The sequence below is a fragment of the Delphinapterus leucas genome, unplaced genomic scaffold (assembly GCF_059928025.1).
Source record: "Delphinapterus leucas isolate spDelLeu-1000000601 "Yukka" unplaced genomic scaffold, BTC_Dleu_Yukka2 spDelLeu_asBTCV2_sq31, whole genome shotgun sequence".
NCBI classification, from domain to species: Eukaryota; Metazoa; Chordata; class Mammalia; order Artiodactyla; family Monodontidae; genus Delphinapterus; species Delphinapterus leucas.
In genome coordinates this window covers 2,279,426-2,291,844 of record NW_028322240.1, presented here as the reverse complement: position 1 = coordinate 2,291,844, position 12,419 = coordinate 2,279,426, and positions in this window count along the sequence as shown.

The window sequence follows — 12,419 nt, the reverse complement described above, 5'->3', positions numbered from 1 at the left end:
CCCAGCTCTGGGTGTAGATGTGGGAAATCCAGGTTGCATCACAAGCCCTGAATGAATTATTTAAGAATTGCTCCCTATTTCACTGTCATTTTCTTTTGTTTTTGAAATTTATTTTGATAATGGGATTTATCGGATGTTCACTGCTGCGTTTAGGCCGCTGTACACACGCTTGATTTCCTTATGGAGACATATAAATCCATGGGTTTTAAGATTCTTACTTGTCAGGTATCTTGCCAGCCGTTGAATATGGGTTGTTGAGTCCATTACGTTGAGCAAGGAGTAGGTCTTGTCTATTATATATTTGGCTAATGGAACGGTATCTGTGCTAATTTCAATCTCTGGTTTTATGCAGCACCCCAACTCACCTTTCCCCATAAGCAAGCATAAGTTGGTTTTCTAAATTTGAGACCCTGTTCTGTTTTGTAATTCAGTTCATGTGTAGTCAAGTTTACATTCCGTGTATTAGTGATATCTTATGATGTTTCTTTTTCTGTGTGACTTATTTCTCGTAGAATCATCGTACCTGAATCCACTCATTATGCCGCTACGGGACTGATGACGTAGATTTCATTGCTGAGTGATATTCCATTGTACGTGCGTACCACAACTTCTTTATCCATTTTATGCTTTCTGGGATATTTAACTGCTACCGTAGATGAGGTTCTTGTAAACAGAGCCATCCCAAACTTTGGAGTGGGTGTGTGTTTGTGATTTGAATTTCCCTAAGCTATAGGACCATAAGTGGAAATGCCATAGGCTGTGTTGCTTTTTTTGCTACGTGTTTCAGGAAACACCATACACTTTTCCAGAGTGGCTGTTGGCAATTTAAATCCGCCCATCAGCATAACAAGGCTCCCTGTTCTCCATGACCTGTCCTGCCTTTCTGGATTTTACACTTTTTTCAGATGGCCCTTTTGACCGGGGGGCAGTGAGACTTCATTGTAGTGCAGATTTCCTCTACACGCTTGCTTGGTTGGCCAAAAAGGGCGTATGCGTTTTTTCCTGAATATATTCAGGAAAAAAAGCATACGCCCTTTTTGGCCAAGTGCATCATTGTCAACATTCTGCCTCTTTTCCTATGCTTTAAGTGCAATTCCAGTCTACCCCCTGAAATCGTTTTCCTGAAATTCTGCCCCGCTTTCAAGTCCTCTTCGAAGACTTACTTCTATACATTTTTGGACGATAGGTGTCATTCATAACTCTGCAGGTTTGTGAATTACAGTGCCCCTGAGCTCCTTTCTTCAACTCGCTTTCTTGTGAGCTGGCCGCAAAACTGCAAGATTGCTTCAGGCCCTAATCTGTTTCCGGCAGGGCACGCTGAGCCTTTGGTTAATTCCTCTTCCTGGTGGGAAATGAGCGTTCCATTTGCCCGTGCAGACACCTACAGCTAGTCTCTCATTGCTTCTCCCTATGCCTGTTCATCTTGCGCAGAAATTGCCAAGTGTGCCAAACAGGAGGTTAAATGCACTGACTCTCCAAGTGGGGAGAGTGTTAGTAAAGCGTCTGGAATGGTGAACCCGAGTACCAGGGGACGAAAACTGAGATGCATTTGAAAACGTTTCCCAATCACACGGTGGACCACACTATGGGTTTCCCATGCATGTTTTAGCTGAAGGAAGAATCCCTTAAACCTGGAGAGTTGGGACCCATGGAATGGGTACCATGCAGTATGACTTCAAAGGGTCTGCGTTTGCTCACCGAACCTCACCAATGCTATCAGCCCGAAGTGTCCAGCCTTATGTCTCACCCAGCTCTGGGTGTAGATGTGGTAAATCCAGGTTGCATCACAAGCCCTGAATGAATTATTTAAGAATTGCTCTCTATTTCACTGTCATTTTGTTTTGTTTTTGAAATTTATTTTGATAATGGGATTTATCGGATGTTCACTGCTGCGTTTAGGCCGCTGTACACACGCTTGATTTCCTTATGGAGACATATAAATCCATGGGTTTTAAGATTCTTACTTGTCAGGTATCTTGCCAGGCGTTGAATATGGGGTGTTGAGTCCATTTCGTTGAGCAAGGAGTAGGTCTTGTCTATTATATATTTGGCTTATGGAACGGTATCTGTGCTAATTACAATCTCTGGTTTTATGCAGCACCCCAACTCACCTTTCCGCATAAGCAAGCATAAGTTGGTTTTCTAAATTTGAGACCCTGTTCTGTTTTGTAATTCAGTTCATGTGTAGTCAAGTTTACATTCCGTGTATTAGTGATATCTTATGATGTTTCTTTTTCTGTGTGACTTATTTCTCGTAGAATCATCGTACCTGAATCCACTCATTATGCCGCTACGGGACTGATGACGTAGATTTCATTGCTGAGTGATATTCCATTGTACGTGCGTACCACAACTTCTTTATCCATTTTTTACTTTCTGGGATATTTTACTTGTACCGTAGACGAGGTTCTTGTAAACAGAGCCGTCCCAAACTCTGGGGTGGCTGTGTGTTTTTGATTTTAATTTCCCTAAGCTATAGGACCATAAGTGGAAGTGCCATAGGCTGTGTTGCTTTGTTTCCTACGTGTTTCTGGAAACACCATACACTTCTCCAGAGTGGTTGTTGGCAATTTACATCCCGCCCATCAGGATGACAAGGCTCCCTGTTCTCCATGACCTGTCCTGCCTTTCTGGATTTTACACTTTTTTCAGATGGCCCTTTTGACCGGGGGGGCAGTGAGACTTCCTTGTAGTGCAGAGTTCCTTTACATGCTTGCTTGGTTGGCCAAAAAGGGCGTATGCGTTTTTTCCTGAATATATTCAGGAAAAAACGCATACGCCCTTTTTGGCCAAGTGCATCGTTGTCGACATTCTGCCTCTTTTCCTATGCTTTTAGTACAATTCCAGTCTACCCCCTGAAATCGTTTTCCTGAAATTCTGCCCCGCTTACAAGTCCTCTTCGAAGACTTACTTCAATACATTTTTGGACGATAGCTGTCATTCATAACTCTGCAGGTTTGTGAATTACAGTGCCCCTGAGCTCATGTCTTCAACTCGCTTTCTTGGGAGCTGGCCGCAAAACCGCAGGATTGCTTCAGGCCCTAATATGTTTCCGGCCGGGCACGCTGAGCCTTTGGTTAATTCCTCTTCCTGGTGGGAAATGAGCGTTCAATTTGCCCGTGCAGACACCAACAGCTAGTCTCTCATTGCTTCTCCCTATTCCTGTTCATCTTGCGCAGAAATTGCAAACTGTGCCAAACAGGAGGTTAATGGCACTGACTCTCCAAGTGGGGAGAGTGTTAGTAAAGCGTTCAAATGTTGAACCCGAGTACCAGGGGACGAAAACTGAGATGCATTTGAAAACGTTTCCCAATCACATGGTGGACCATACTCTGGGTTTCCCATGCATGTTTTAGCTGAAGGAAGAATCCCTTAAACCTGGAGAGTTGGGACCCATGGAATGGGTACCATGCAGTATGACTTCAAAGGGTCTGCGTTTGCTCACCGAACCTCACCAATGCTATCAGCCCGAAGTGTCCAGCCTTATGTCTCATCCAGCTCTGGGTGTAGATGTGGTAAATCCAGGTTGCATCACAAGCCCTGAATGAATTATTTAAGAATTGCTCTCTATTTCACTGTCATTGTGTTTTGTTTTTGAAATTCATTTTGATAATGGGATTTATCGGATTTTCACTGCTGCTTTTAGGCCACTGTACACACGCTTGATTTCCTTATGGAGACATATAAATCCATGGGTTTTAAGATTCTTACTTGTCAGGTATCTTCCCAGGCGTTGAATATAGGGTGTTGAGTCCATTTCGTTGAGCAAGGAGTAGGTTTTGTCTATTATATATTTGGCTTATGGAATGGTATCTGTGCTAATTTCAATCTCTGGTTTTATGCAGCATCCCAACTGATCTTTCCCCATAAGCAAGCATAAGTTGGTTTGCTAAATTTGAGACCCTGTTCTGTTTTGTAATTCAGTTCATGGGTAGCCAAGTTTACATTCCGTGTATTAGTGATAACTTATGATGTTTCTTTTTCTGTCTGACTTATTTCTCATAGAATCATCGTACCTGAATCCACTCATTATGCCGCTACGGTCCTGATGACGTAGATTTCATTGCTGAGTGATATTCCATTGTACGTGCGTACCACAACTTCTTTATCCATTTTATGCTTTCTGGGATATTTAACTGCTACCGTAGATGAGGTTCTTGTAAACAGAGCCATCCCAAACTTTGGGGTGGCTGTGTGTTTTTGATTTTAATTTCCCTAAGCTATAGGACCATAAGTGGAAGTGCCATAGGCTGTGTTGCTTTGTTTCCTACGTGTTTCAGGAAACACCATACACTTTTCCAGAGTGGCTGTTGGCAATTTAAATCCGCCCATCAGCATAACAAGGCTCCCTGTTCTCCATGACCTGTCCTGCCTTTCTGGATTTTACACTTTTTTCAGATGGCCCTTTTGACCTGGGGGCAGTGAGACTTCATTGTAGTGCAGATTTCCTTTACACGCTTGCTTGGTTGTCCAAAAAGGGCGTATGCGTTTTTTCCTGAATATATTCAGGAAAAAACGCATACGCCCTTTTTGGCCAAGTGCATCATTGTCAACATTCTGCCTCTTTTCCTATGCTTTAAGTGCAATTCCAGTCTACTCCCTGAAATCGTTTTCCTGAAATTCTGCCCCGCTTTCAAGTCCTCTTCGAAGACTTACTTCTATACATTTTTGGATGATAGGTGTCATTCATAACTCTGCAGATTTGTGAATTACAGTGCCCCTGAGCTCCTTTCTTCAACTCGCTTTCTTGTGAGCTGGCCGCAAAACCGCAGGATTGCTTCAGGCCCTAATCTCTTTCCGGCAGGGCACGCTGAGCCTTTGGTTAATTCCTCTTCCTGGTGGGAAATGAGCGTTCCATTTGCCCGTGCAGACACCTACAGCTAGTCTCTCATTGCTTCTCCCTATTCCTGTTCATCTTGCGCAGAAATTGCAAACTGTGCCAAACAGGAGGTTAAATGCACTGACTCTCCAAGTGGGGAGAGTGTTAGTAAAGCGCCTGGAATGGTGAACCCGAGTACCAGGGGACGAAAACTGAGATGCATTTGAAAACGTTTCCCAATCACACGGTGGACCATACTATGGGTTTCCCATGCATGTTTTAGCTGAAGGAAGAATCCCTTAAACCTGGAAATTTGGAACCCATGGAATGGGTACCATGCAGTATGACTTCAAAGGGTCTGCGTTTGCTCACCGAACCTCACCAATGCTATCAGCCCGAAGTGTCCAGCCTTATGACTCACCCAGCTCTGGGTGTAGATGTGGGAAATCCAGGTTGCATCACAAGCCCTGAATGAATTATTTAAGAATTGCTCTCTATTTCACTGTCATTTTTTTTGTTTTTGAAATTTATTTTGATAATTGATTTATCGGATTTTCACTGCTGCGTTTAGGCCGCTGTACACACGCTTGATTTCCTTATGGAGACATATAAATCCATGGGTTTTAAGATTCTTACTTGTCAGGTATCTTGCCAGGCGTTGAATATGGGGTGTTGAGTCCATTTCGTTGAGCAAGGAGTAGGGCTTGTCTATTATATATTTGGCTTATGGAACGGTATCTGTGCTAATTTCAATCTCTGGTTTTATGCAGCACCCCAACTCACCTTTCCCCATAAGCAAGCATAAGTTGGTTTTATAAATTTGAGACCCTGTTCTGTTTTGTAATTCAGTTCATGGGTAGCCAAGTTTACATTTCGTGTATTAGTGATATCTTATGATGTTTCTTTTTCTGTGTGACTTATTTCCCGTAGAATCATCATACCTGAATCCACTCATTATGCCGCTACGGGCCTGATGACGTAGATTTCATTGCTGAGTGATATTCCATTGTACGTGCGTACCACAACTTCTTTATCCATTTTTTACTTTCTGGGATATTTTACTTGTACCGTAGACGAGGTTCTTGTAAACAGAGCCGTCCCAAACTCTGGGGTGGCTGTGTGTTTTTGATTTTAATTTCTCTAAGCTATAGGACCATAAGTGGAAGTGCCATAGGCTGTGTTGCTTTGTTTCCTACGTGTTTCTGGAAACACCATACACTTCTCCAGAGTGGTTGTTGGCAATTTACATCCCGCCCATTAGCATGACAAGGCTCCCTGTTCTCCATGACCTGTCCTGCCTTTCTGGATTTTACACTTTTTTCAGATGGCCCTTTTGACCGGGGGGGCAGTGAGACTTCATTGTAGTGCAGATTTCCTTTACACGCTTGCTTGGTTGGCCAAAAAGGGCGTATGCGTTTTTTCCTGAATATATTCAGGAAAAAACGCATACGCCCTTTTTGGCCAAGTGCATCGTTGTCGACATTCTGCCTCTTTTCCTATGCTTTTAGTACAATTCCAGTCTACCCCCTGAAATCGTTTTCCTGAAATTCTGCCCCGCTTTCAAGTCCTCTTGGAAGACTTACTTCAATACATTTTTGGACGATAGCTGTCATTCATAACTCTGCAGGTTTGTGAATTACAGTGCCCCTGAGCTCCTTCCTTCAACTCGCTTTCTTGTGAGCTGGCCGCAAATCCGCAGGATTGCTTCAGGCCCTAATCTCTTTCCGGCAGGGTACGCTGAGCCTTTGGTTAATTCCTCTTCCTGGTCGGAAATGAGCGTTCCATTTGCCCGTGCAGACACCTACAGCTAGTCTCTCATTGCTTCTCCCTATTCCTGTTCATCTTGCGCAGAAATTGCAAAGTGTGCCAAACAGGAGGTTAAATGCACTGACTCTCCAAGTGGGGAGAGTGTTAGTAAAGCGTCTGGAATGGTGAACCCGAGTACCAGGGGACGAAAACTGAGATGCATTTGAAAACGTTTCCCAATCACACGGCGGACGATAGTCTGGGTTTCCCATGCATGTTTTAGCTGAAGGAAGAATCCCTTAAACCTGGAGAGTTGGGACCCATGGAATGGGTACCATGCAGTATGACTTCAAAGGGTCTGCGTTTGCTCACCGAACCTCACCAATGCTATCAGCCCGAAGTGTCCAGCCTTATGTCTCACCCAGCTCTGGGTGTAGATGTGGTAAAGCCAGGTTGCATCACAAGCCCTGAATGAATTATTTAAGAATTGCTCTCTATTTCACTGTCATTGTGTTTTGTTTTTGAAATTTATTTTGATAATGGGATTTATCGGATTTTCACTGCTGCGTTTAGGCCGCTGTACACATGCTTGATTACCTTATGGAGACATATAAATCCATGGGTTTTAAGATTCTTACTTGTCAGGTATCTTGCCAGGCGTTGAATATGGGGTGTTGAGTCCATTTCGTTGAGCAAGGAGTAGGGCTTGTCTATTATATATTTGGCTTATGGAACGGTATCTGTGCTAATTTCAATCTCTGGTTTTATGCAGCACCCCAACTCACATTTCCCCATAAGCAAGCATAAGTTGGTTTTCTAAATTTGAGACCCTGTTCTGTTTTGTAATTCAGTTCATGTGTATCCAACTTTACATTCCGTGTATTAGTGATATCTTATGATGTTTCTTTTTCTGTGTGACTTATTTCTCGTAGAATCATCGTACCTGAATCCACTCATTATGCCGCTACGGGCCTGATGACGTAGATTTCATTGCTGAGTGATATTCCATTGTACGTGCGTACCAAAACTTCTTTATCCATTTTTTGCTTTCTGGGATATTTTACTTGTACCGTAGACGAGGTTCTAGTAAACAGAGCCGTCCCAAACTCTGGGGTGGCTGTGTGTTTTTGAATTTAATTTCCCTAAGCTATAGGACCATAAGTGGAATTGCCATAGGCTGTGTTGCTTTGTTTCCTACGTGTTTCTGGAAACACCATACACTTCTCCAGAGTGGTTGTTGGCAATTTACATCCCGCCCATCAGCATGACAAGGCTCCCTGTTCTCCATGACCTGTCCTGCCTTTCTGGATTTTACACTTTTTTCAGATGTCTCTTTTGACCGGGGGGGCAGTGAGACTTCATTGTAGTGCAGATTTCCTTTACACGCTTGCTTGGTTGGCCAAAAAGGGCGTATGCGTTTTTTCCTGAATATATTCAGGAAAAAACGCATACGCCCTTTTTGGCCAAGTGCATCGTTGTCGACATTCTGCCTCTTTTCCTATGCTTTTGGTACAATTCCAGTCTACCCCCTGAAATCGTTTTCCTGAAATTCTGCCCCGCTTACAAGTCCTCTACGAAGACTTACTTCAATACATTTTTGGACGATAGATGTCATTCATAACTCTGTAGGTTTGTGAATTACTGTGCCCCTGAGCTCATGTCTTCAACTCGCTTTCTTGTGAGCTGGCCGCAAAACCGCAGGATTGCTTCAGGCCATAATCTCTTTCCGGCAGGGCATGCTGAGCCTTTGTTTAATTCCTCTTCCTGGTCGGAAATGAGTGTTCCTTTTGCCCGTGCAGGCACCTACAGCTAGTCTCTCATTGGTTCTCCCTATTCCTGTACATCTTGCGCAGAAATTGCAAACTGTGCCAAACAGGAGGTTAATGGCACTGACTCTCCAAGTGGGGAGAGTGTTAGTAAAGCGTCTGGAATGGTGAACCCGAGTACCAGGGGACGATAACTAAAATGCATTTGAAAAGGTTTCCCGGTCACACAGTGCACTGTACTGTGGGTTTCCCATGCATGTTTTAGCTGAAGGAAGAATTCCTTAAACCTGGAGAGTTGGGACCCATGGAAAGGTTACCATGCAGTATGACTTCAAAGGGTCTGCGTTTGCTCACCGAACCTCACCAATGCTATCAGCCCGAAGTGTCCAGCCTTATGTCTCACCCAGCTCTGGGTGTAGATGTGGGAAATCCAGGTTGCATCACAAGCCCTGAATGAATTATTTAAGAATTGCTCCCTATTTCACTGTCATTTTCTTTTGTTTTTGAAATTTATTTTGATAATGGGATTTATCGGATGTTCACTGCTGCGTTTAGGCCGCTGTACACACGCTTGATTTCCTTATGGAGACATATAAATCCATGGGTTTTAAGATTCTTACTTGTCAGGTATCTTGCCAGCCGTTGAATATGGGTTGTTGAGTCCATTACGTTGAGCAAGGAGTAGGTCTTGTCTATTATATATTTGGCTAATGGAACGGTATCTGTGCTAATTTCAATCTCTGGTTTTATGCAGCACCCCAACTCACCTTTCCCCATAAGCAAGCATAAGTTGGTTTTCTAAATTTGAGACCCTGTTCTGTTTTGTAATTCAGTTCATGTGTAGTCAAGTTTACATTCCGTGTATTAGTGATATCTTATGATGTTTCTTTTTCTGTGTGACTTATTTCTCGTAGAATCATCGTACCTGAATCCACTCATTATGCCGCTACGGGACTGATGACGTAGATTTCATTGCTGAGTGATATTCCATTGTACGTGCGTACCACAACTTCTTTATCCATTTTATGCTTTCTGGGATATTTAACTGCTACCGTAGATGAGGTTCTTGTAAACAGAGCCATCCCAAACTTTGGAGTGGGTGTGTGTTTGTGATTTGAATTTCCCTAAGCTATAGGACCATAAGTGGAAATGCCATAGGCTGTGTTGCTTTTTTTGCTACGTGTTTCAGGAAACACCATACACTTTTCCAGAGTGGCTGTTGGCAATTTAAATCCGCCCATCAGCATAACAAGGCTCCCTGTTCTCCATGACCTGTCCTGCCTTTCTGGATTTTACACTTTTTTCAGATGGCCCTTTTGACCGGGGGGCAGTGAGACTTCATTGTAGTGCAGATTTCCTCTACACGCTTGCTTGGTTGGCCAAAAAGGGCGTATGCGTTTTTTCCTGAATATATTCAGGAAAAAAAGCATACGCCCTTTTTGGCCAAGTGCATCATTGTCAACATTCTGCCTCTTTTCCTATGCTTTAAGTGCAATTCCAGTCTACCCCCTGAAATCGTTTTCCTGAAATTCTGCCCCGCTTTCAAGTCCTCTTCGAAGACTTACTTCTATACATTTTTGGACGATAGGTGTCATTCATAACTCTGCAGGTTTGTGAATTACAGTGCCCCTGAGCTCCTTTCTTCAACTCGCTTTCTTGTGAGCTGGCCGCAAAACTGCAAGATTGCTTCAGGCCCTAATCTGTTTCCGGCAGGGCACGCTGAGCCTTTGGTTAATTCCTCTTCCTGGTGGGAAATGAGCGTTCCATTTGCCCGTGCAGACACCTACAGCTAGTCTCTCATTGCTTCTCCCTATGCCTGTTCATCTTGCGCAGAAATTGCCAAGTGTGCCAAACAGGAGGTTAAATGCACTGACTCTCCAAGTGGGGAGAGTGTTAGTAAAGCGTCTGGAATGGTGAACCCGAGTACCAGGGGACGAAAACTGAGATGCATTTGAAAACGTTTCCCAATCACACGGTGGACCACACTATGGGTTTCCCATGCATGTTTTAGCTGAAGGAAGAATCCCTTAAACCTGGAGAGTTGGGACCCATGGAATGGGTACCATGCAGTATGACTTCAAAGGGTCTGCGTTTGCTCACCGAACCTCACCAATGCTATCAGCCCGAAGTGTCCAGCCTTATGTCTCACCCAGCTCTGGGTGTAGATGTGGTAAATCCAGGTTGCATCACAAGCCCTGAATGAATTATTTAAGAATTGCTCTCTATTTCACTGTCATTTTGTTTTGTTTTTGAAATTTATTTTGATAATGGGATTTATCGGATGTTCACTGCTGCGTTTAGGCCGCTGTACACACGCTTGATTTCCTTATGGAGACATATAAATCCATGGGTTTTAAGATTCTTACTTGTCAGGTATCTTGCCAGGCGTTGAATATGGGGTGTTGAGTCCATTTCGTTGAGCAAGGAGTAGGTCTTGTCTATTATATATTTGGCTTATGGAACGGTATCTGTGCTAATTACAATCTCTGGTTTTATGCAGCACCCCAACTCACCTTTCCGCATAAGCAAGCATAAGTTGGTTTTCTAAATTTGAGACCCTGTTCTGTTTTGTAATTCAGTTCATGTGTAGTCAAGTTTACATTCCGTGTATTAGTGATATCTTATGATGTTTCTTTTTCTGTGTGACTTATTTCTCGTAGAATCATCGTACCTGAATCCACTCATTATGCCGCTACGGGACTGATGACGTAGATTTCATTGCTGAGTGATATTCCATTGTACGTGCGTACCACAACTTCTTTATCCATTTTTTACTTTCTGGGATATTTTACTTGTACCGTAGACGAGGTTCTTGTAAACAGAGCCGTCCCAAACTCTGGGGTGGCTGTGTGTTTTTGATTTTAATTTCCCTAAGCTATAGGACCATAAGTGGAAGTGCCATAGGCTGTGTTGCTTTGTTTCCTACGTGTTTCTGGAAACACCATACACTTCTCCAGAGTGGTTGTTGGCAATTTACATCCCGCCCATCAGGATGACAAGGCTCCCTGTTCTCCATGACCTGTCCTGCCTTTCTGGATTTTACACTTTTTTCAGATGGCCCTTTTGACCGGGGGGGCAGTGAGACTTCCTTGTAGTGCAGAGTTCCTTTACATGCTTGCTTGGTTGGCCAAAAAGGGCGTATGCGTTTTTTCCTGAATATATTCAGGAAAAAACGCATACGCCCTTTTTGGCCAAGTGCATCGTTGTCGACATTCTGCCTCTTTTCCTATGCTTTTAGTACAATTCCAGTCTACCCCCTGAAATCGTTTTCCTGAAATTCTGCCCCGCTTACAAGTCCTCTTCGAAGACTTACTTCAATACATTTTTGGACGATAGCTGTCATTCATAACTCTGCAGGTTTGTGAATTACAGTGCCCCTGAGCTCATGTCTTCAACTCGCTTTCTTGGGAGCTGGCCGCAAAACCGCAGGATTGCTTCAGGCCCTAATATGTTTCCGGCCGGGCACGCTGAGCCTTTGGTTAATTCCTCTTCCTGGTGGGAAATGAGCGTTCAATTTGCCCGTGCAGACACCAACAGCTAGTCTCTCATTGCTTCTCCCTATTCCTGTTCATCTTGCGCAGAAATTGCAAACTGTGCCAAACAGGAGGTTAATGGCACTGACTCTCCAAGTGGGGAGAGTGTTAGTAAAGCGTTCAAATGTTGAACCCGAGTACCAGGGGACGAAAACTGAGATGCATTTGAAAACGTTTCCCAATCACATGGTGGACCATACTCTGGGTTTCCCATGCATGTTTTAGCTGAAGGAAGAATCCCTTAAACCTGGAGAGTTGGGACCCATGGAATGGGTACCATGCAGTATGACTTCAAAGGGTCTGCGTTTGCTCACCGAACCTCACCAATGCTATCAGCCCGAAGTGTCCAGCCTTATGTCTCATCCAGCTCTGGGTGTAGATGTGGTAAATCCAGGTTGCATCACAAGCCCTGAATGAATTATTTAAGAATTGCTCTCTATTTCACTGTCATTGTGTTTTGTTTTTGAAATTCATTTTGATAATGGGATTTATCGGATTTTCACTGCTGCTTTTAGGCCACTGTACACACGCTTGATTTCCTTATGGAGACATATA